The sequence below is a fragment of the Poeciliopsis prolifica genome, unplaced genomic scaffold (assembly GCF_027474105.1).
Source record: "Poeciliopsis prolifica strain line A6 unplaced genomic scaffold, Auburn_PproV2 SCAFFOLD009, whole genome shotgun sequence".
NCBI lineage: Eukaryota > Metazoa > Chordata > Actinopteri > Cyprinodontiformes > Poeciliidae > Poeciliopsis > Poeciliopsis prolifica.
In genome coordinates this window covers 14,758,532-14,784,978 of record NW_026562384.1, presented here as the reverse complement: position 1 = coordinate 14,784,978, position 26,447 = coordinate 14,758,532, and the positions used below count along the sequence as shown (strand labels likewise).

At 37.5% G+C, this 26,447-nt stretch overlaps 1 long non-coding RNA gene across 1 annotated transcript in view; it reads right to left on the bottom strand.

The window, feature by feature from the left end:
* Positions 1 to 462: 462 nt before the first annotated feature.
* LOC129362773 (uncharacterized) overlaps positions 463 to 26,447 on the bottom strand; it is an 86,292-nt gene continuing 60,307 nt past the window's right edge. The window contains exon 3 of the long non-coding RNA XR_008606265.1: positions 463 to 618. This is a non-coding gene — a long non-coding RNA (uncharacterized LOC129362773). The remainder of the gene's footprint in view (positions 619 to 26,447) is intronic.

Here is a 26,447-nt window from a genome sequence, read left to right as displayed (position 1 = left end):
AGAAGTACTGAAAAGAGATAAACACAGCAAATTGCATCTATACTCAATTAGAATTAAAAATTGACAAACTAAACATGAACTGTGTCTTACCTTTAAAAAATACATAATTAAACTGATTACATTGCTGTTGTCATTTGATCTGATTGGAATATGAGGTGTATGCTTTCTTTTACTGTATTTTTTTGTTTTTTTGTTTTGTTTTTTACAAAATTTCATAAAGGCAAAATGGGCAACCATTTTCAGGACCTTCAGAATAACACTTAGTTTTTTTTTCTTGAGGAAATGTGCCAGTCGGCATGATAAATACTTTTCCTTGATCATTGCTTTTAACGTCTGAAATATTTCTCCAGGTAAAGAACGTGACAACAGCGTTAAAGGCCTCGAAGCACTGTGACACACTGACATCCCCCAAGGAATCCCCCTGCCAAGTGAACCTTCCTACCTGAACTTGCAAAGGGTTTGCATTCCAGTTGCTGGATCATTTGCTTGGGGTTTCAGGCGTCTTGCCACTGACTTGCATCATCACCCCCCATCTCAAAGTTTTTTTGCCGCGCCGTCTTTTCCTTCTCATTCTGTCTCTGGCATGTAGATTATTCTCATCAGCCTTTTCTCAAGATCCTTTGGAGGAAAACAACAAGAAAGGTGGTGAGGGGCTGGTGGAAAAAGAACATCAGAGTCATTTTCATGTCTGCAAGGTGACCCTGATGGGAATGCGGTCCTTCATTGCACCAGCTTCAAAGCTCATTGACCCAATGGGATGGAAAAGAAGAGAGTTGTGAATAAATGTCACTGAAAGAACAAAACAAAAATCTTTGATGCTGACATAAAAAAACACAGTTGTATGGAGGATGATTTGGAGGCACTGAGCTTTTTTCTGTAGTAGTCAGAAAAGGGTTGACTTAATGAACTGTCTTCTATCAAGTGTTCTTGAACATATCCGTCACATTAACCATATGAAAAGTGGCTCCCAGACCCAGAACCTGCCTTGAACATTGTAGTTTGAATCTGAATTTTGACATATGAGTTGATGTGGAAGTCAAAAGTTGGTAAAGTGGGAAAATTTCTCTCCAAGGCTCTGCAGTTAAGCTCTTAACATAAGTCCTGAAATTCTTAGAAACAAAACTTTCTTTTCAGCTTTGAAAATATTTATATTATTTTCATTCCCACAAAAAATACAACTTTCCCAAACTAGCGGTGTAACTTGTCAATCCCCCCCAAAAAAAGATAAACTTTGTGCCTGGAAGAAAATGATTGCTATTCTTTTTAAACAAATTTCCAAATTTCAAGGGACGGGATAAGTTCACAAGTATAGAAGAGAGATGATGAACCTTAAATTACACTCACAGTCAAGAAAAGTTCAACATCTTCTGAAGTTTTGAGACAACATACAGACAACATACAGTTCCTTGGTGCATGTGCAGACTAGTAATATTTCAATATATATCTATGAAAGTGTCTGACAGTCATCAGTGCCTCAGCATGTATTTGACATAAAATAAATAAATGCAATTTGGACAGTTGGAGTCCTACAAGGGTTGATGTCTGTGGGAAATAAGTGTAGTATATTTTTCCAAAGGAAATTTACCAGCAACCTACATGGTTTTTTATATTGTAAGTGTTTGGGAAAAATAATTATACAAAAAGTTGTGCTCCAGAAAACCATTGTGAGTCAAATTTAACCCTGACCTTAGCACCGTGTGATGGTAGGACACTGAACAGTTATTCATTCAGGCTTGATTTCCCTATGATTGACGGCTAACCTATACAGGATATGTTCAGGAGGATTCACAACCACAACCTCTATCACCTTATGTCAGACTGCTGAAGAGTCTCCTCCCAACATCACTGTGTTATGTTAAAACTTCAGATTATTCAGCAGTGAATAAAAAGCTCCAGGAGAGACAGTTTGATTTATTGTTCTGCCATCCTTTCTGTAGCAGCTGTGCTAACAAAGATCCTCTCACACACAGCTGGAAGTTAAATATTCTAACAGAATCAATCTCAAGAAAACTCTCTATGGGTGTGTGGATTAGACAAGGCAATATATCTAACAATGTGTACATTTTCACTGGTACTAAAGAAATTATATTTTGAATTCAATTTTCACTTTGCAAATCCAATAGCAACACCGCCTACTTGTTTTATTTGATTGTTTTCCCGTGTGTATAATGAACATAATATCATGCCTAGAATTTAAAAGCATGTGGATCCCCTCACATATCCATTGATTCCAACATCTGAACCCTGTGTCATTTGTATGACCTGTTTTCTGTGGATATGATATGTGGATATAGGCATTTATTTAAAAACATTTTATGGATAATTTTGATACACCACCAGGATTTTGAAGTTTAGGATGAGAAAAGGACACTGAAGAGATTTTTTAAATCTATTGCATCAAAGTAAAGGCAGTTTGCGTCCTTAGCCTTAAGACATTACTATGACTCTCAGTCATGTCTTCAGTGTAATTTCAGTTTTGTAAAGGTGAGTGTATAATGAGGAACCCTATTAGAGGCAAAAAACCCCAAAATAGCTGGTATTTACTGAGAAGACATATACTTTTTATAACGGTGATGTTTCTACTGTGATACGTAAAGCCAGGGAAGGCAACATTTCTAGCATATAACCCTCTCGCCCCCCCAAAAAAAACAAACAACTAATCTTCAATCAAAACCTTCCCAGTTAGTTCATTGATAGTAGTTATGGTCACCTCACAGCCCAGTCTTTTGAAACCAGCCACAGTTTTAATGTGCTTAAAAAAAAATCCTCTAAACTGCCAAGTCGATTTATTACAGTAAACTACACTTACTGTCAAAACCAGTCATGCACCAAATAAGAAACAATTTGGAATAGTTAGAATTTGATTAAATTTGGTCCACATGCAGACCAGTGATGGTGTTGGTAAATGACGGAATCTGCAAGCAGGTGGTAGATCTAGAAGTGGTCCCAGAGAGCATACATAGCAGCAATACAAACACAGGAATGGTGTTACAGGCAGGTACCAGAGCATCTGGCAATCAGTCAATACTCTAAGTGAATATCCAAAAAACACAGACAATATGTCACACTGAACCACCCAGTCTCAGACAGTCAGAGTTACCAAAGCAACAGCAGACAGAGGAAGTGTGATAGGGACGTAGGTCCCACATTTGGTAGGGAGTCCAAGATGATCCAAGACAGGGGGCAGCCCAAAATCCAAACTGACAGTCCAGCACACATTGAGACAAACACATGTTCCATCCTCATGCATTAAGTATTGTTGAATTATTTCATTCATGGTAACATGGAATGATCTAAATATAACAATAAGTCCAAATTGTACGTTGACGAGAATCAATATTAATATTTAACTGATGTTAGTTGAGTGCTCATCAATGACTGTAATGACTGTGATTTTATAAATTGCTTTAAAGAAAAGCATTATTTCACAAAGTAACATTGCTACCCAACATCGTTTGAATATGTAGTGAAAAGCTCCTGGTTTACTTTATGTGATAAAACATAGGTAATGGTATCTGGATCTGCATGTTTGAATTAACCACATTATAAAACTATAACCACTATGTCCTGCTTAACTTATCGAAGAAACATTAAAGATTAAAGAAAAATCCCATTGTTTTCATAATCATTGTGAAACGTTGATAAAAAAACAAAAAACCCAAATAGGATTAATCAGGATTTCTCAATTATAAAGATTTTAATCTCTTTCCACCATGAGAAATAATAGATTTAATTTATTGCCAAACATATAAGCAATATCCCCTATTCTTTATCTATCTGAAAAGAAAACAATGTATAAAATGCAAAAAAAAAAAAAATGGCATTAAACATTTGTAAATAAAATTTTCAAGTAGCTACATTTTTTCATACTTATTTATTACTTCCTGTTGAGATGACAATTCTTTATGCAAGTTTACAGAAAGTGACTCCACCTACATCATTGTTTCTTTTTCACTACAAATTTTATATTAGCCAGAAAAAAGCAATGAAGGATCCAGCAGACTAACAGCTAGACTTGTTTACGTGCTTCATTGTTAGTTCAGTTTGTTTCTGTGAATATATGTAAATTCAGTTCATGAATATTTCCTAACGTACGCAAGACAGATTCTGGAGCTGATCTACCCCACCAGCAGATGCATGCTTCACTTAAACAGGTCAGTGTCATTTCTTCAGAGTGTTTGCTGTGTACACTGCAAATGTTTTTGTGTCTGCATGACCCTCTCTGAGAGTTATTTCACCCGCTCCACCACCGACCAGCCCACACAATGCATCACTTTAGTTATTTCTGCCGCAGCAGCCTTTAATATTAACGGTGGAGGGAAAGCATGTAAAAACAAAAGCTGCATTATACCAGAGGAAATACATAACATTAAATATTTAGTGTTGTTTTATTTGACAAAAACACTGAAAGAAAAGAAACGTGCTGCATAAATGCACACTAAGGCTTATTTATTTTTCTGTCTCGAGATTCCACCGGGTTCCCCTTCTAGGCAGTCTTCTGCTGCGTCCCCCTTTCAGCTTGCAGCACATGGCCTGACTGTGATAAAGGGATGTGGAGTGCAAAAGAAAAGCTTTTAAAGTTGTATTTGGCGTCCCAGCGCTTCCCAGTCAGCAGGCAGCAGCCTTCTTATAAGATTAGACTTTTTTAGGCAGCAAGTCAGTCGACTCTCATCCCCCCTCTGTCTCACGCTGTCTCCACTGGGGATGGGTTCAGCTGCTGTGACCCCGCAGGGTTTCAGAGCACCGGTTCCTTCTGAAGCCTCGCCAGCATGATCTCAGCAGAGGTGGAGAGGTAGCTGAAGAAGAGGGTCAGGAGCAACATCAGCAATTTCAACAATTCCTAAAGGTGATTCTACTGATGGGGTTTCCAAAGTTTCATACATGAGCAACATGGAAGCAGCAATGACAATATTTAGAGGAACAATGAATTACATAACTGACTGTAAAAAGCCAAGTTCACAATCTTTCATTAGACAATGGGTGAGAAAAGCCAGATGGAAATCAACACACAAAACTCATACACACTTACAAGTTCGGCCATCTATCCTGTACGGTATTCAGAATTTTATAATCAAATTTACACATGTAGTACAGGAATATTCAGCTCCAGTCCTTGAGGATGGTGTGCTGGAATGGATAGAGGATAGATCGTATAAAAAAATGTTTATATGTCTAGAAGGGAAGTGAAAAAGATGGTAACCACAAAGAAACTCCATGGACGTAGTGAAGGTGGCAGAGTGTTGACAAATAGGTCACATTGGTGTGAAAAGATGATTTAGTTCACTGAAGTTGACTCCTCTGAGAAATAAAAACCACAAGTTTGTTGAGAACAGAATTTACTGTAGATTCTGCAGTTTTTGATGGTTCTGACTGGACAAGGCATTTGATGCAAATATTTTAAATAACAAATAGCAAACACAAAAAATATTATGTTGTTTTGTAGTTTAAAAAGGTTTCAAAACTAAGAGTCTCAGAAGAAATATTGTATCTGATGGTGCTGCTAAAGAGAACTGGGAATCATCAAGTCCATTAAGCTTTCTCTCGGGACTGAGTACATACACAATTAGCTTGTACACACTAACACAAAGTTATTGAAGAAGCTGGGATGACCTAATGATCACCTTTAGTTCACTTTGTTAAAAAAATATAAAAGACAGCCTTCTTAGTGCTTTCCTCTTAGTGCAAATGAAACCATTTAGATGATTATTTACCACTGGTGTAAGTAATCTTATTTCAAATGGAAAATTGTGCTAAAGCTCTTTAGGTCATCCATTAGCACCACACCGAGAGGAAAGGGGAAAGAATTATGGCCACTATCTGTGTACATGGCAAAATGTCCTGAAAGCAGTCACTTGTGTGAATTTGAATACTAAGATTTTACTACAGAGGCAGGACGACAACCCCCAATGAACTGAAATTCATCATAATTTATATCATTCTTCTGAAGACTAATGATCCTCCTAGTTGAAAAAAAAATACCTCTGACAATAAAGGCAAAAAAGTTTTATATTGGGAGGTGAATCAAGTCTTTGACCTAGATGTAAAACACAAAGCTCAGCATTACCAGGACCTGAGAGTTACTGTCATTAAAACCTCATTAGCTCCATGCTTCCTGATGTTGTCTGTGTTCAGTTCATGGCAGCCACTCACCCTCGCCATACCGTTTCTCTCCAACCTTTCCAATTGGGCAGCCTTGCTTTGAAGCCTCCCCAATTATGCCCGTTGTCCTGCCCCCTGTAGGTTAATTATGTCATTACCAACTTGTTAGTGAGGTTGTTTGATGAAATATGATCGTAATAAAACTACATGACCAAAGGCAATATTAAAATGAGGCCCAAAGCTCAGAGAGACCTGATCAGGCTCATCTTTGCTGTCAACTTCATCATTCACGTCACGAGGTGAATGTTCATTGTCATACTGGCAGGCAAGAACACAAATAAAATGCTCTGACTGCTCAGATAGACACAGGTTGGGCCTAGAGGGGACCACTCATTCATCCCAAAATGTTATTTCTATGCAAATGAATGGGCAGGAATTAGAAACAGGGAAAAGAAGATAGCTTCGAATCCCACCAGTTGCCATGGGGACCGAGATCTTATCATCAGAGTCAAGTGGGGCATGAAGCCGATGAGCTGAGAGCCAAGAGGGCAGAAGGGAAGAAAGAAAAAGCTGAAGACTTATAAAACATGCTGTGAATTTTGAAGATAGTTTTTTTTTTATTATTTCATAGCTGTGGTGCTTTTGTTCATGTGTTTGTGTATCTGTCAAAGAAAGAAAACCTTCTATTTAAAGAAAAAAACAATGTCATTCAAAGAGTTTGTTAGCTGTCTGAGCAAGTTTCAAAGTGATGCAAACTCAACTCAACAAAAATCATGTTTGGGAGGCCATATAATAGCCAAATATATTCAGACTTCCAAACTTCTTAAAATAGGCAAACTAAAACTAAAGTGTCTACAAAATCTTTTCCAGTAGTTTATTGATTTGTGCAGACCACAATTAAATCAGTTTTCTGCAAACAGACTCTGACTCCTGAACTGTAGATTTCTCCAGGTCTTTCAGACTTCTCATGGGTATTTTACTGCTCCAGTAAAAGTTCTAGATCAAGACCTGATGACAACAGTCGGACTACATCATCTGCAAAAAACAAAGGCGTAATCCTAACAGATCCCCGCATCACCTTGGTTGCACATACAAATTCTGTCCATACAACTCATGAACAAAATTGGTGACAAAGGGAAGTCTTGGTGAAGTCCAAGTGAAGATTTTTTTCTTTTTGCATGTGCATGTGTGTAAAATTTCTATCTAGTTTGCTGTCACAGGTTGTTTTCAATATTTACTATTTTTATTCTATTGGGTAGTATTGCTATTTATTTTTTTTTTCAAAATACATAATTTACCCTTGTCTCTTTTAGTTATAATGGTTCTATTGCTGACTTTTTGCTGCTGAAAAGTATTCACTCCCGAGAACTGATTAACTATCTGCCTATGTAATGAAAATCAGCTCTAAAAGTGGCAGTATTCAGTGAGCCAATCTGAAACTTAGAGTACAGTACCAGTTCCTACCATTGGAGAAGACTGTGTAAATAATTACCATATAGAATACAACTGAAAGAAAACCTTTAGTTGAATGAAAACATTACACAGGAAGCAAGCTAAATTATTATGTTCAAAGGAGATGCCATTCTATTTTGGCCAAAAATAAATAAATAACAATGAGCAGTTCTCAGAAACGTACTGGAGATCAAAACATTTCCCTCATAACCACATACACTGGCAAAAGAAAAAAAAAAAATGTCAGGGAAAATAACTCATGTTCATGCCGGTGAGTGCATTTGTTCCTTTTGCTATTCCAGGTCTCCCTGGCTTCATGTATTTTATGCTTATGATGGCTCAAAGCTAAATCACATATTTTACTCAATAAAACCACGTTTCACAGTGAGTACTGTGGATTTAACGTTTTAAGAAAAGACCTCGCTCATCCGTCCGTCCGTCCATCCATCCGTCCGTCCGTCCATCCTCTTGCTCAGATGTCAGAGATCAGCTGAAAGATTGTTGTGATGCTTATGGAAATGGAAATCTTGATATTTTTCTTCCAAGCAACACTTGTAGATTCTCCTGTTGGAGTTCCCAGCTTGGAATTGACATATTGTTCTTTCATTTAGTTATGAGTGCTGGGTCTCCTTCAGACAAGACATACCACAAAGGGAGTCACCCCTATGGCCTTCTGTTCAGTTGATCCACCTAAACCGACACAAATGTAGAAGAATAGAACTTGTGTTTCCTCTTTCGTTCACCAATTCAACTCCAAATCCGTCCCCAAAGCGTTTTTCCGTCCTGTTGTCTTGTGTCCACTGGCATGTTTAGCTGTGTAAAAAATACCCCATTTTTTCCGACGACTTGAAATTTTATGATTTTTTTCTAAATTGACCCGGTCATTAGAAAAAAAGATGCTTTGTTTTTGTTTAAACTTCCATGTGGGCAGTACACCACTAGGGCACAAGGATTGTCTTATGGGTCATTTTGGACCCGTGAATTATAAAACCATTTAAACACCAGAAAAATAGTTCAAAGGCCACACACAAACTCTCTCTAATAAATACACACACACCACCCCTCAAACCTGGACCCCCCTCCACATACATATCAAATAAACTGGATTGATGTAAACTGCTCTAAATATCACAATTTGATCTGCTTTACATTCATCTTTGTGCATCATTTCATAAGACATCTCAGTGGAAATGCTTCACTTCTCACCTCTTCACCCCATCATCATCATGGTGACATCAGCACATTTGCCAAATATCTCTGTGAAACCATTGGAACGCAGCTATTAAAATCATGAAACATTAACAATGCTGAGAGCAATCACGTCTCTATAGCCAGAGGGCTTTGTTCATTCATTATGCATCTGCTACTCCCCGCCTACCCACCACACGTCCGGCTTTCAAACTGCAGAGCAGGTTAGTGCCCGACTGTTACCGACTGAGATCTTGCCACTATTAAGAGAATTAAATCGGGCTAAGAGGGCTTTTCAGGGAGAACATAAATTCTCCATTATCTCCCCTTCTTGGTGGCCCCCTCCATCCCTCTTCTCCAGCAGCGGCACAAGCTGATTTTTACTGCCACGCTCTCATTTCGCCTCCGAACTTGTCTGCTGGAGACTCTTAAAACCCCATTGGATAACAATAAGATGTGTTGAGTGAGTGCTTCAGCCTCTTTTCTTCATTTCCTCCTTTAATGTTTTGTTTGTCACTTGATGTAAAAAAAGCCTTTAGGTGGAAATTTTGTTGCAGAGTTTGATGTTGCGAGATCTGCAGGAAGAAAGACACTGATGGATTATAGCCATTTTATTTTCTTTCTAAAATAAGTTGAGCAACCTTTTCCCTGCAAAATCTTAAACATGACTGTTGCACTGATGTCCACTCAGGCCACAAATAACACACATGGAATATTTTCTCATCATAAAGCATGTCAGTAATTAAGTGGTGCATTTTGCACCAGTCATGTAAACATAGAAGATTCTATGAAAACATGTTGACTTCTTCCTGATTGATCAAACATTTGGATGATATATATTAATTTTCACAACTGTTGAAATGTAATTTATAAATAGTGTTATTTCAGAAATTAACACATAGTAAAATTTAGTGAACTTACTAAAGGAATTTTTAAATGATTTTGATCTTTAATTACCCTGTTCACCCTCACTCAGTGAGCCTGACCAGGGCAACAACAGTAAAAGGAGTTAGTCTAATTTATTTTTAAATCTACTGCACATAAAAACAACTCCTTCAATTATTTGAACCCTTTATGTAGGCTTAACATTATTGGCAATAACACTTAAGCACATAAAATATTGAACCATATGAAACATTTATGATTAATGTAATCCACTTATTTCATCTGTCTTTGTCTGCTCCATGATAAGATCTTTATCAACCAAGTCATTTAACTGACTGCTATACATAGGTGAGATAATAGCTTTTTATTGAACTTTCATCATCATTAATTCATCACATCTGTTTATCCAGACATCCCTCCAAAGGCTGTAACTGCATTAGGGTCTGGAGGGCTGCAGGGTGCTTGTGCCTATCCCACTTCAAAACAAAAAGATGAGAGTGCATCCAGGATTACCACTCAGAAAACAAAAGACACAAATAAAACCATGCCACCATTTAGGATCACCTGAGAAGTTCTCCTGGAAGATGTAAGAAACTACTAGATTAAAGACATGATGCTTCAATCCATGTGCCGTTTTACGCTGCCATCATTTGTGCACAAAATCCTTCTTGAAAACTACTGCTGGGAATATTCGGTCAGTCTAAATATGTTAATGATAATCTGCCAGTTCCAGTGTCGACTCAAAGAGCTTTCCGGTTTAAACAAAGATTCTTGTGCGTTACGCCATTATCCACCGTTACATACAAGCAATTATACAGTTTTAAATGTCATCATTCATATAAAACAGCAAAGTAGGATACTCTATTAATCCAGTGTTTGTGATTCTTTTTAAGTGTCTTCTACGACATGGCACAAAAGTTCAGCTTTCACTTTAAGATTACTCACCACCTTGTCCTGTTCCTAATATATGTTGTGGCAAGCCATAAAAAATGGATGAAGTAATAAAGAGCTGCTGTAGCACTTGACCCTTTCAAGCATTACAATAATCAAACTGACATTTGACTGCTATAATAAGATGCTCTCTATGCATTATTAAGATCTACAGCATATATTTGGTGCATTATGTGTGCGTGTGTGACGTATTTTCCTGGTCTCCATGTACTTTATTTCTTTAAAAAGGTCAAGGAGCATGAGTAAGCCATTAGTCCTATTTTTACATTTCATTTTTTCATGCTTAAAAATATATGTTTTTAAAAGCTTAGCTTCTAGAGAGGCATGTCCTCAACACATTTTTACTTTGCACTCTTCGCCCACTAAAGTCACCCATGACCAACATATGTAAATTATTGAGTTGAAGTAAATATGAAAAAGTTTTCCGGTTAAATTTTATCTGAAAAGAAAAACTGCAGTTCCACCAAACTGTCAGTACATTTATGAGTTAAAAGAAACTAAAGATTTTTCACAATATCAAAACCATTGATTTGTGATGAATCACATCCCATGGACTCCATGATTTAAAATAGAGTCCACAACCTGCAAGATACAAAGCTAGATAAAGACAAAGTTTGCATTTTTTTAAAGCAACATGTTTTCCAAACGTTTTAAAGTCACTATTCAAGTCAATCAAGCTCACATTAAATATGACGCTAAAAACGCCTTTCCCTATTCCTCTCTAAAATCAGTCAAAGACATTACATGTAAAGTTAGTGCTGCATGACATTAGGAAAACAACCAATATGCAATAATGATGAATGATGCAATAATAATATAGCTTGCCAAAAAAAAAAAAAAAAAAAAAAGACTGAAAAGAGTAAATGTCCTGATTTGGATTCATAGCCAAGAAACTCCAGAAAAAGAGTTGGATGTTCAGGTGCTGGAATAAAAAATATTTAATATTTCCATCTAATATAAAAAGGTTATACTTATATCTGGCTGATATCTGTCATTTTAAATAAACAGTCTCCTTAAGAATTTTTTTTTTTTACAGCTATAGTAAATTACATGTTTCACCCAATTTTCTTAAATCCTGCATAAATTTAAATGAAATACAGCAGTTGGATAGCAGTGCATTCTTCAGACAGATATTATTCTATAAAGCCACCTTTTCCAGAATACGAAGGACTTCTACAATCTGGAAGTGACATCTGTTTTGGTACAGCAAATTACATTTGCAGTTTTCTCAGAAAGCTGTCTTGCAAACTTTGTCATCTCATTTCACCAAACTGTGGTGGTGGTGCTCATATTAGCTCCCTCAGGCATCGCTCTTCATTTAATATGAACACATCTTTTACATTAAGAACATATACTACAAAATGTGCTTGTATTCTGTTCTTCTCTGCTAATCTGTAAAAAAAAAAAATCTAAACAAGGTGATACTCTTGAGGCTCCAGGTCTGCTGACACAGCAGGTAGCAAGAAGTCTTCCTTGTCGATGCTTAACGGCTCTGCAGGGAGGTTTTGTCTCTTTCCTTTTCCAGAAGATGATAATTGATTCATTACCTCTTTTACCTCCTCCCTCCATAGGCTGACACCATCACCCCTCCTTCATCCTCTCTCCTCCTGCAGGCCTTTCAACTTCTAATATGATATGAGCATAGATGAAGCAACCAAAGCTGCTGCTGCTGCTATAGATGGAGCCAGAGTCAGGCTGTTTAAGGCGATTATCTTGGAGTGATTCCCTATTTTTCCCCGTCTCCTCTCTCTTTATCTCTCCTCCTTCTCCAGCTTTGGGCACTTTCTTGTAACCTGGTTCTTCAGCCAGCAGAGCAGGGCAGGCAGGCAGTCAGCGGGAGAAGGCAGGAGGTTACAGGAAACATGGAGAAGTACAATGCTGATGATTAAGGATCAGCTGATTAGGCACTTGCTGTGTAATCTTAAATAAAAAGGGGATATGAAATCACTTGCTTTACAGCAGTGGAAGTGATTTTCCTCACAATGGGGGCTACCTTCCGTTAATCAGCTTTGTGCCACAGAAAAGCCAGTGAATATATTTGGCCTTTTGTACTGCGGTGATAATGTCAGAGAAGCGCAGAAGCCCATCCTCCCAGCTTTCCCCCTCAGCTCATTCCTCCCATTTATCTATTTACTCTACTGTTATAGGTCCATTTTCATTTCAGGAGTTTGTTGAAGCTGGAGAAAAGTGAAGTTCTGACAACTCTCTGTGGCAAAACACCTTATTTAACATCACTCTGGTATTTACTTACACTAAAATTACAGTAAAGAGGAAGAGGATGGTGAATACTATCACCTCCACAAAGTGTGTTTCCAGGAAGTGTAAACCTGTGCAGAACCAAACAATTTCATCTGTTTCATCAAAAATTGAGTCTTTGATCCAACATTTCTCTTGCTGAGAGTTAAGTCACTGCCTCTCTAAACTTGAGTCATCATCTAAGGCAGAGGGGTGTCAACTCCAGACCTCAAGAGCTGGTGTCCTGCAACTTTTAGATGGCCTCTGCTGCATCAGACACCATGAATAGAATAATTAGATCATCAGCAAGGCTCTGGAGAACTTATCTACACAAGGAGGAGGTAATTAAGCCATTTCATTCCAGTGTTTTATACTTGTGGCACATCTAAAAACTGCAGGACTGGAGTTTGACACCTGTGATCAAAACAGGCAAATTAGGCATCTAGTCAAGATATAACATTTCATTATATGCTGTTAAGATAAAATAAAAAAAAGACTATTTCTCAGAAAATGTGTAATAAAATGCATAAGTCAAAACAGTTGTTTAATGTCTCAGTTGTGCTTCTGCAGTGCAGAACGAACAGAAACTTCTGACATGAGGGGCAGACTGAGGTCAGCACTTCCTGTCTCTTGTGTCCAAACTACATATACAAAGAGTATGAAATGAAGCACACAAGCAAAACCTGCACTAAGTTAAACTGATATCAGCGGTTAATACAACTTTATTTGAAACAGAAAACTCAAGGACTTGGCAATTACTGTGAAAAAGTTGGGTTCAAACTGTCAAACAGTAAAAACAGGTTTTGTCTCAGGAGAAATCGACACATTAGGGCTGTTTTGGCCTGCAGCATTAGCAGCACCGATGAGGAAATTACAATATCTGTAGTATACTTTATATTCTTCTATAGTTTAAGTGATTTTGCAGGCAGCTGGCGTGTTCTAGTTTCTGTGTTCAGTAAAGTTCCTAGCTGCTTGGATTAAGTAGCGCTGTGCTAGTGCAGGAACACGTCTTTCTGCTCGCTCATTAGGACTTTGGCACACAAGAAGCCCTTGGGCCTCTGGGTAATGAAGGACCCCACAGACTTGTGGGTAATTGGGCAGCAAGAGTGGAGTGCAGGTGAACGCTGGCTTGTCTGGGTGTTCTGGTTGGCCAATCAACTGGCGCCTTTGCTTTAGCCAAGTGAACAGCGGGTGGGAAGGAGCCTCGAGGGACCAAAAAGTATGCAGGAATGCTGCAGGAAAGTTTTTGAAAGCACTGATGCTGAACTTCTGTGAATAAAAAAAGATGTCTAAACCAGGAATGTTTACAGCTTTTTAGAAGCTAAGTGCTCTTGTTTTGCAGTACCACAATGACTCGAAGCAAGAAAGTCATACAGATGGTTTTCTCTTTTTTTGTAAGATCGAAAGTGTTGCTTCTGTCTTGCTTCTGCTACTTCAGCTGCTGCTTTGGTTGGGGGCCGGGATTTGTTGCTGTGGAAAGGGTCGCTTGGCTAACGCTGCAGTTTGTTTGGCCTCCAGGGAGCAGGCCTGGGTGAAACCAACCAAGAGCACTCTGAGACTGAATACTCAATTAAGCTAGACCTGTCTAAAGAACTTGGAGCAGAGATCCCAAATGCTGACAAACTCGCCTCCCTGATGGTGACAGCTTAATCATATTTCAGCAGAAGCTCTCTGACATGCATTGGTTCAGTGGTCGATTCAGAGGAGGACAGAGTGAGAGATGGCTGTGGTGTGCTGGGAGTTTGTTGTGATTTGTCAACCGGCTGCCGGTATTTGGAGCTCGCTCTAATGACCACGCGAGCCCCGTGACAGTGGCACCCCGTTTGAGCCGAGGGCCCAAATTCATCACTCTCCTCTTTGTGGATCATTGGCTCGCTCCCTTTGCCCAGAACAACTCCCCCGCCACCAGCACTGTCGCTGAAAGCAGCAAATAAACGTGACAGCAGGTTTACGAAAGGCCGGGTCACCTGGGAGGAGAGCTGACGGTTATGGACAACGTGAAGCTTCAGGAGCAGTTTGTCTCCTTACAACACACAAAGGAGAGGTAAAGTGATTGTTTGATGTCCCAGTCAGCTCCCAACAATAAAGTAGTAGAGATCTGATGGACTTTCTACCCACAGTTGAAACCTATGTATAAATAAACTGAACTTAACTTTCAGCTTACTGTTTAATTCTGGCTGAACTAAAGTGAAGTCTCAAAGTGTGTGTTCGTAAAACACTTTTCTTTGAGACCCAAATTGTGCACTTTGATCCTGCAAAGCATACATGAATGTCTTAAATACAATTCTAGTCCAGTCTAGAATTCCTTATTCATCTGCGCAGTAATAAGGCAAGAATGCAGCCGTTAAAGTTTAGGGTAACTGATTGGTGTCATGGGACGCAACTTTTGCTTTTCATTATATATGTTCATTTTAACTACAAAGACTTGCAGAAAAAAATAGTTTTAAAAAACAGCCAGAAAAGTTTCAAGCTGTAAAAAAAAAAACGTGCACTGGAAGGGTTTAGGGATTTGTTGCTGCCAATCACATGCAAGATTTCACAGCAATTACTCATGTAATGTAGGGTTCACCTAATGTCCACACTATTGCACAAACACATTACCAAAAAAAGAAAAAACACAAACACAAAACACATTAACAGGCAGCAGTATGTCTCTAAGTTCAAAGACAATCAAAATATTCATAATTCATGATTAAAATGTCTTGTGTTTGGTCATGCATGTCATTAAAGGAACATTTCTGCACATATTTGACATATTTGCTTACTTACTTACTAGTAGTTAGATCATACTATAATAACAATGGAAGCAATGCATGGCTCTAACCTGCTTAGGAACCAGAATGTACCTGGTTCTGTTCAAAGATTTTGAGGGATAGTTTTAAAAATATATGTGAGGTTATGTGAAGATGCTATGATGGCATGATTAGAATTTCAACCATTTATTCATTTTAAAAATCCAGTGCTTATTATTTTGGTTCCCATTACCTATAATGTTTCATGTGAAATGTAGAAGGGTGATAAACAAGTAATACGCAGCAAAACGAAAGCACTGAGCAATAACGATGGGAAAAAACAAGAACCCTAACAGATTATTTTTTTTTGTTTCTGTCTTACCTTCTTTTTTTGGTAACTTCTGCAGTGTTATTTCAGGAGTTTTGGTGTCTGCCACATTGCCGGCATAGAGGAACTAATTGGCACAGAGACGGAGAATGAACCATGTTAAAATGTTAAAATGTAGTCTCAGAATGTGCATCTCTTCGTCTCTCTGCATCACATGTTAAGAGGACAAAAATCACTTAAACTTAGACCACAAAAGACTGACAGGTATAATGAAAAACACACAAAGCAAAACCTTTATCCGTGGCTCATCAGTAGCCACAGATACTATTATCTTTCTTTAGTCAAACTTACGTTGTTAAATTAATTTAGTGCTATAAAATTTCACCAAATTGCATATAAAAAAACTTCAACTAACCAAAGCCAGAACCTCAATGTAGATTAATCAGTACAAAAATAATTAAATATTTGGGGCTTCACAGTGGCACGTAGCCTTGTTGCCTTGCAGCAAGGAGGCCTGGGTTTAAGTCGCTGCCTGGATTCTCTCTGCATGGAGTTTGCATGTTCTCCCTATGCATGCATGGGTAAACTGGCTTCCTCCCTCAGATCAAAAACAAGACTGTTAGGTTAACTGGTCTCTCTAAATACTCCTTAGGAGTGAGTATGTGTCTGTATAGTTGTTAGTCCTGTCTGTCTCTGTGTTGACCTGTCCAGGGTGTCCCATCTCGTCACCACTGGAAATAGGCACCAGCCCCCATGCAAGGATATGCAAACTAGATTATGATAGTTGGACAAATAATCAATTCATCCATTTCCTATACTAACTTGATTATTGTGGGGCTGCAGCGAGGGGACTTGTGTCTAAGTCTAGTGTTCAATGAATGAGAGGTTGGACACAGTCAGTGAATGTTAGCAAACCATCAGAGTGCTTACACAAATTAATAGAACAATACTGTACTCAACATTGAAATGTGGGTTTAAAATTGAAAATTATAGCAGTTCTGTTGGCATTTGCAAGTTTTACTAACCAATACTTTTTAGTCAGGTTTATATTAACTTCTAAAATCACCATTTCCCTATTTTTGAAAGACATACTGTAAGTATTTGTGACTGTGGTAAGACAAAATGTGGGAAAAGTTAAACATATCTTTGAAAGGTAAAGTGTAAAATATCAAAACTGAAATAAAAACCTTCTGATGGTGTAAAAATCCTGTGTTGGATTTGTACATTTGCTTAAGTTGTGTAATCCTTTACAGGCAGTGTTCACCTGAGATTTCATTTAAACTTGCAGGGGCAGGATTACCAGCTTCATCATCTTAAAATGAAATGCAGCATTGTGGGAGAGTAGATCTATAACTCGTGAGAAGTTAACCACAAGAGGAAAAAAAGAAATGGAGCGGCTAACAAAGCTGTGGAATGTGGACAATGAAGAGCTTGGTGCACATCCAGATATGCATGAGGTCTAAATCAATATTTATTGCACATAAGGTACAATTTTACCCACCATGAATGATTAAACCTCCCAAAGACGGCTGCATTCTGGCCTTATTACTGCGCTCTCATTCAGATGAATAAGGAATTAAACAAGCTGCTGTTTGGAAGTGAATGCAGATCTTCACCTGAGTGGAGGTTTACAAACTACCAGTTATCCTTATCATCATATCACATTTCCTATCATAGGTTGACTCTGAATATTTCATGTTTCTGCAAAGGATGCTGGGAATAAGAGGGGAGTGTATTTGCAAAGTGATTGCTTCTATCTGGATGTTTGTATGGCAAACAATTTACTACAGATTTCTATCTTAAATTATAGCACACAAACACCATAATATGCTGATGTCTTCCTTCATATTAACGATCACATATTAGCATATTTGGGTTTTGAATTTCCATCTCTGTGAAAGCATTTAAGGAAATGACGGATGGATTTTCTTCTCCTGTCTGGCTGCAGGTTTAACTTTAATGAGTCCTGTAGATTTTTTTAGTACTTCTTTTTTGAAAAATGCCTGACTCGAGAATGTGAATAAGAACAATAGGGCATAAGAAAATCACATATACACTGTGCATGCAAATAGTGCATCAAATCTGAGCCTGATAGAGGCAGGTTGTTTTATCTGCACCTGGGTCTCATTACCTTAAAGCATATCTGAAAAATCTGCAAAGGGAGTCTTCCATGAGACATTCTGATCAGATGAGCAATTCATCCTTGTTGACTCCAATTTATCTGGAAGAGCAGTGGCTCTCTGATGACGCAGCTCCTTAAAGTTGAATCCAGCTACCATAAAGAAGAAAACTTCTTTTAGCAACTATTATCTGGAATCTTGCTTTTTTGGTCATGATCCTTAACTCATGACTACGTGGGTCAGAACAGAGACTGACCAATATATCACAAGTGTTCATTTGTAGCTCTGTTCTTTCTTCACCACAACTGAGAACAGCATCAAAATAAATACATGAATGCTGATAAGGCACCAAGCTGTCTACCCATGTATTACTCTATCCTACCTTAACTTGTGAACAAGACATCAAGATGCTAGAGGCCAGATTTTGTTGATAGACCTTGTTAAATTGCATTGATACAGTTACAATTTATGGGGCAATTTTTTAAATATTCTTAGCCTCGGATTATACTGCAACACATGCAATAAAGCAACACTCTTCCTTTGAACTCTGAATCTAGTTTCAGTGATACTGCAATTTGTCTAAGAGCTTAAGCCCCCATTTTGAAAATGACAAATTGTAAAATGATGGGGTATTTTAATGATGGTAGATTAAAATAGTGAAAGAGACAGACTGTATTTAAAGTCTCATTCTTGAACTGAAATAGTGTTTAAGAGAGTTATTAATCGAAGTGACAGACAGAGGCAGCAGTTTCTGAGTCAGACCACAGGAATGTATAAAAAAAAAGCTGACGGTGTGCTTAATTCCCCTATGGGGAAAAAGAAAAATCCCCTAATGATGCAATCAACCAGGAGCCTACCTCCCGCCAATCACCTGTCAAATTATGAAAAGCACTGTTTGTGGTTTTAATCTTGCTGAATGTCATTCAACAATTTTCTATGCAGAGCATTAGAGTGCAAGATGAATTAATCAGAGGGGAAAGAAATCAATCGAGCCCTGACATTTCGAAGCTCACAGCATGACTCCTTAAACACACACACACCCATACACACACACATATACACTCATAGGCTGCCAGGTCTCGTTCATTCTGGCTGATTTGATTACAATTCTTTAGACTAGAGATGTAGAACTTTAAAGAATTTGCAGTACTGAAGTGGTCATTGAAGGTCCGAGTGTCCATCAATAACAGATCAACATCTGACAAGTTATGATGGACAAATAGAGCACTTCAAGGCCTCAGCGGAAAAAGAATTCTTATTTCACTCATTAGTGTAATCAGAGAGGTTGTGATAAACCTCCGGAGCAGAAAAAAATGACTATTAACTACTAAAATAATCTGGAGCTGAATTGTCTTAAGATATAATATGTAGAACCTTTGATCATTCTAATATGAAAGAAAATAGATTGCGGTAATGTACCGTAATGGTGCTTAATCCAGGCCTAATTTATGTTTTCCTGAACAATTTAAAAAGAAATCATACAATCAGGATTGTAAATTTAAGCACAAATCAGACATGATTGTTAGAGAATAACACAGCTCTTCGTTATGTTCTCTATACAGTTCTCTGTATATAGAACTGTGCTATTCTCTATACAGTTTGTTTTAACCTGAACTACAATGCAACCAAACTTTGGAAACCAAACATATTCAAACCAACAGACCAAAGTGTATCAGACTCTGCTAAGTGTATTGTTACCCAGAAAATCTTGACATTTCTGCGCTGAATTTACTGAATGGTCAGGGTTTCTTTTTTTTTTACCAGAGGGCAAACATCCACCAATTGTCTGAGCAATACCTAACTGTTTCCTGATGAATTTAAAAACATGGGTAGCATGTCAGAGGTCTGAGACCAAAAGAAATGCCAGTGATGACAGTGTTATTGACTGAAGTCCAGAGTGCCTATAGAGAAATATTCAGAATTTTTCAATAGGTCAATATAATAGGTCAATTAAATGCTACTTTTATGGAAATAAGTATGCACTTTTTGTAAAGAAGAACTCAACTTTTATGTATTAGCTTATAAAAAATCCATTACGTTTTGAAAGTATATAACAGGATTATGTGATGAACCATAAAACATGTTATATTACTTTTTGTCAAGATCCACCTGACAGCAAACAACATTAAAATATAGATGCAGCAAGTCAATAACTTGAATAGCCAAACTAATAGCCTATTAGTTTGGCTATTAGTATAACCAAACTAATAGGAGTTTAATTGTAATTATGGTCAAGCCAAGCAAGAGATGCCTTCTGTTTTGAAAGTGTGGTTGAGAAGTGAAAGCTGAAAAAAAAGACAAATTCATAAAAATATCTATGGCAGTCCAGAATACAACCTCTCCTTTGCCTGGGTGAAACTCCGAATGTGCTGTGCAAAAAAAAAGCAAAAACAGACAATACTTTGATGAACGCCGTCCATTTTCATATGAGATTCTGACCGAATTCTGTCTCAGCAAAAAGTGTGGTTAATCTGATCAAGAATACATGTTTAAATAAACATTGTACACTTTTGTGGAAGTGATGATCACAAGCAGATCTGCTCCAAGAATAATTTTTAACACCTTATATATTCACGTCTCTTCTTTGAAGATTCAGCTCAGAGCTGTTTGATTTGTGGTTTCCTGTTTTGGGTTTGCGCTGAGGGCGTCTCTGATGGATGTGTGTACATGTGTGCAGCAGCATATGAGTTTGGAATCATGATGGATGACGGGGTGAAGAGCATAGGGCATGAGCCAGTGTACACCAGAACTCTGCACATCTCCATCCATCTCCTGTTAATGCACCGGCTGTAGCACTGAGGTTCTGGGACAGATTGTTGACGTCCCATTGAATCATGGGTGATTTATCATGTCGTGTTTGAGTTCTGCGTGTATGCCATGCACAACTCCATCTCACTTTCTAAACTTGTTTGTTTTGCTCCGCTATTTCGTTTCAATGTGTTTCTCCATTTTTTCCCCTTTCAACCTATTATTCCTTGGTTTTGATTCATGGTTTTTTCTCCCTTGCTTCAGTGTTCGTCCCTTCCCCATTCACATTATGTTATGCGATTATGTCTCAAGGCCTCTCTCCATATGCCATCTCATGCATCCCTTTGTTCTCGCAAAATGTCACCAGTCAAGTCCCAAGTGTTGCTTCAGCTTAAAAGCTGCGCTCACCAACGCAGTTGAAATGCTATGAAATGTCCATATTTAACATACAACCATCTTTATTCAGGAGCAGCTTAGATTCTAATTTGTTGATTTTATCTTTAGAAATGATTCTTCATATTTTAGGTTGACAAGTTTCGGCATAGCCCAAACCACACACTTAAAATAAAATCTTATGATAAAGACCAACAGTCTTTAGAGGCAAGGATAAAATCTGAGTTCAGATCTATGTTTGCATGGGTAAATCAAAGCAAAGAGGTAATATCGCCCGTGTTTGGGTATACCTCTAAATATTCATCTTTAACTATGAAGACTTGTTCAGCCAACTTCAGTGCAAGGGCAGTAATAAAGGTTTGGGGTTAACTTGTATATCTGACCTGTTAAACATTAAACTTGAGGTTTACTCTATGATAGGGAGGTGAATATATTAAAAATAGTTGGGTAGATGTCACTAAGTCCACACATTTTGAATTGTACTGAGTAAGTCAAGATAGAATTGTTTTGAGGATTGTACAACCGGATAAAGTGTGGATTTATTTATTTATTTATTTTTTAAGTGTGGGAATATCTTCAGATCCCCAGCAATAATACGGAGATACAGTGTTAAGAGGGATGTCTTGGTTGCTAATAATGGATGGACAGATGGATGACGTACTTTCAAGTGCACGTAAAGTAATGATAAGATGAAGACCTAAGAATACTCTGCTACTGCATATAGACCTTTTGAACTTTCTAAAAAAGTTTTGTTTGGTTGGTTATGTCTTGTGTATCAGTTTATGTTAATTATTGTTCCCTTGAAAGCACAAACTAGAGAAATGTTGAGATGGTGACAAAAACAAATGTTTTTTTTGGTGTGGATATACTGATTGAGGGAGATGTTTTAGGGGAGATATTCTAAAAAAGAAGGATATTTCAGAACGTGATGCAAGAACGGGCAATGGTGCATGAAGTGAACTTTTTCAAAGAAACAAAAACCAGAAGAGGAAAAGAAAGTTTTGCACATTAAAAATCTTAAAGTAAAATAATATTCAAAGAGTTTTTTTTTTTTTTTTTTTTTTTGCCATTCCCAATTTGAACACTAGATGTTAGGAATTGTCAACTATTGCTACTTTAAATTGGCACATCTTTAACCAGCACTTTACCGTTTCACAGAGAAGATCTAGGATTACATTTGAATCAACAACATTGTAATTTTCACACATGGAGATCTTACACAGGTCAAATTGCAGTTATTTTCATGCTGCAATTCAGCTAAAAACAGGGGCATTTTCCTACTAAATCTGTCGTTATGACCTGACAACAATGTGGGAAACTGCATATCTCGTCAAATAACTTTTCATTTTCTCCACAGGGACTTTAACAAACTTATTTTCTGGAACTACACAAAGCCTGATCCTGGAGTGAAAATATTTCAACCTGTTTCACAACAACTTATTATGGCCCTGTTGAGAAAACATGAATAACATCACCGCATAAGAACAGAGAAAATGAAAGTCTTAATCCAATCAACATTAGAAAAAAAATGCATGAAGATGGACAAAGGAGCTTAAATTTGTTTTCTTTCAACCAATTTCATCATGACACTGGAAACCAACAGAGGTTTGCCTTTGTATTTCAGTGAGTCTATTTACTGGAAGAATAGGGCACAAAATGCTATGGGATGCTTTTGGCCTAAAAAATCATAATAGAAAAACAAACCGGATGTTTTTGAAAAACAGTACTCTATTTAAAATCATGACCTTAAGGACAGTTTATTTTTAAAAAGGATAACATTTCTGAACAATATATCATTTCTAAACTTCAGCTATCCCTCGTACTAATATCTACAATACACATATCTGCAAATATGCTACCATGTAGCATATTTTCCAACCCTTAATGGTAACCTTGCCACCCTGAACTAATAATTTTGCAGGATAAAAGATGGCTTCCTTGAATCTAAACTACACTTGTTGGTTTAAGTTGCACCACAAACATTCTGAAGGATGTACATGTTCACAACAGCAATGTAGCCACAGCCAGTCAAAGCATAGTAATTAGGGCTAATCAAATGGCATTCTCCTTTAAACAAATCATGAAAAGGTCAGCAGGCCAGGGGATGTAATTGATCAGATGGGAGTTTCAACTCAGCGTGAAGGTTAGCTGATGCTGACATTTGTTAGGATCATTTTCAGCCCTGGATTAAAGTTGTAGACTGACATTTTACAGTTGTCTGACTTGTATCTCTCCAACATGGTCTGAAAAAAACAACAGGATATATGTTTGCTTGGGCTTTTGTCACCTTTTTTAAGAAAAACATTGTGTTAGATATTGAAAGTGTAACTTGCTTTTGACATGGAAATTTTAACATGAACCAACATAAAAATGTACAAGAACTACTTTTTCTGTAAAACTGAAGTCTAAATATATATTAGAAGCAATATTAGTTTGGGATTTCAGGGTTGTGACCAGTCAAGCTATCTTACGTGCTGACAGAGATGATAAGTTCATTGAGTATGCTAAAATATGCATATTATTTGATCTTATCATTATTTATGTTGCACATCCGGTGCTGTTCTTTGTTAGACCAAAAAAAAGTGCAGCAGAAGTGCTAAGTGAAAGATAAATAGTTTGTATTGTTTTTTTTTAGAAATTAAAATCTGAAAGGGAGTTGTGGCCTTACAGGCTCCTGTACAGCTGAATCAAACCCAGTACAATAATCTAAGTTCAAAAAGTACTGTAATAAATAATTTATTCTCAATATAAATGTAGCTGCTCCGGGAAGGGCATCAAAGGTTTGTTAGAGAACATTATTGAATAAACACAAATATGAAAAATCCCACCAGGTACAGCATTGCTAAATTATGGAGAAGTTTAAAGCAAGGTTAGATTGTAAAACAATATGCCATGCTTTAAACATTTCATGGACTGGTGGTAAATAAGAAAAGAGAAAGACACCAAAGCCGACCTGCCAGCACATGACTGCCACCTAAACCACTGGTCTTACGCTCTGATCCTTGCCAGGAGTGTTGTTGTTAAAAACATATTTTAATATCTCTGCTTTAAAAGAACCAAATCATTTAATTTGGTCATTGATTGTAGACGGCAGAGGTTGGACCAAGCAAGTTCCAAGTAAGCCTCAAGTCTTTTGTCCTCAAGTTGAGTCAAGTCTCAAGTCGGGAGCTTGGAATTTCAAGTCCTTTCGAGTTGTTTTTTTGTTTTGTTTTGTTTTTTTTGCAGATGGCAATAATAGCTCAGGGAGGAGGTGGTGGAGCTCAGTCTTTTCACAGGTATTGTGAGGACATGATGACAGCTTAAACAAAAATACAAAATTACATATTTTGTAAAAGCTGCATACTGTAGTATTAATGGCAGTTATCAAATGTTTTAATTAGCACAAATTTTAATTATACTCATTATTAATTAATCATTTAAAAATCAAGTTATTTATATTTTGCCCAAAAATGATGAAAGCTCTGTATAAATCACATTAATGTACTATGGACTACTGAGCTGACAACAATAACATTTCTTAAATTGATACAATATTGTCAATAATAATCTAGACTACAAGGCAATAATTTTGTTTATGCAGGTAAAAACTGCCAAACAAATGCTGAATATTTATGAGAGACATATATGTAACATTTAGGCAGTATAATTCTGTTATTATTTTCAAATTAATTATTTCCAGTATACTTCTTATTTTGCAAATCTGGTTTATGAAACAGTCTGTATTTTTACATATGCAGACACAGCAGACAAAAAAGTGAAAAAAAAACAACAAAGATGAGATTCATTTCCAGGTGAAAAACTCTTCATATGATGTAAAGACTGTCACTTTACATTGTCCAGAGCTCTGCTAGAACAATGAGGGAACATTTATTTTCTTTCTATCTCAGGCTTTAAAAACCGTACAGAATCAAGAGATCAGAGCACCCTGTACATTTTCTATCCAGCCCACCAACACCGGCAAAGTAGGGGTGTTATTACTTGATGAACTGCTTGTGTCTGTCTCTTATGGGAAAGTGGTGGGGATACAGTGGGTGGTGAATTGATGGGGGTGGAGGGAGGCAAGGGGATGGAGAGGTTCTCCTCATCCAGAAATAATCCAATTCCACGGGAGGATGAACCAAACTTCCACCCTGCTGCTCTCAACTTCACCACCATGACAACAGCTTTAGAGCGAGAGGTTGCTGGGGAACGACCTCTGAGATTGACGTGTGTGTGTGTGTGTGTGCAAGAGTGTGTGTCGATGAAAGCAGGAAACTCCCTACTGCATAGATTTATCCAAGATACCCATTTAAAAATTACATGTTTTTTTTTTTTCCTGTTACTAGTAATACTTCTCTTGTAGACATGAAGTTCAGAAAGAAATTTGATTTATCTATACCAAAAAGCCAACAAAACAGGAATAAATGAATATTTTTCTGCGTAAAATTATCTCTCCGGATGTGAGAGGTTATCAGTCTTATTAAAGCTTTTATCTTTTGTCGTCTCCTTTTAGCAGCACCTGGAATTAGGCAATAATTGCTCAAATCTGGAATATTCCCTTTTCTCATCATACTAATTTGTTATTGTGTGAAGTGCAAAATACAGTGTGATAAGTGAAAATGGAAGCTAACTCTTTGATGGTTTGCTAGGGGGGATATCATACAGTGTGCATCCTGCCAAATAAGCGTTAATGTCTTGATTAAAAATCGAGTGTCACGGGTGAAACAAAATCTTCACTTCTGACTCCAGTCAGTTACTCAGTCAGATAACTCCGAATGAGTGATAACAAGCTTCAACATTATTGAACAGACAAAAATAATTTCACAATTGCCATTTCCAACTTCACAAAAACTTATCCTTGAGGTAATTGTTAAAAAACGGCTTCATTCAATTGCTGGAGGACAAAAAAAAACCAAGTGTCTTTAAATGTAAAAAAATAAATAAAAAGCTTCACTTCTAGATGTTAACATTTTAAAGCACATGTAATCCTTTTCTGTTTCATGTTTAACAGAGGTGATGTTCTGTGCTCCATTTCTCTGACTCAGCTGTGAGTTCTAGTAGCAGATCCAGAGGCCATCACTGTCCTACAGACCTGTTTACCATCCCACTGTCCCTGGGACAACACCAGCCACCCCCTCCGCTCTCCGCGCCTGTCATTGCCGCAGGGAGACTGTGTCATCCATCCATCACCCTTGACGGCGGGCCCGCAGGCAACCATTCGTCTCGTTCACCATCACCCTTTTTTAGAGGAACCTGCTAATTAGCCGCAGTAGCAATGTTTGCTGGGCTTCTTTTAACTTTCTAACCTCCGCTTCACCACCTTGGAAAAACTGCTAA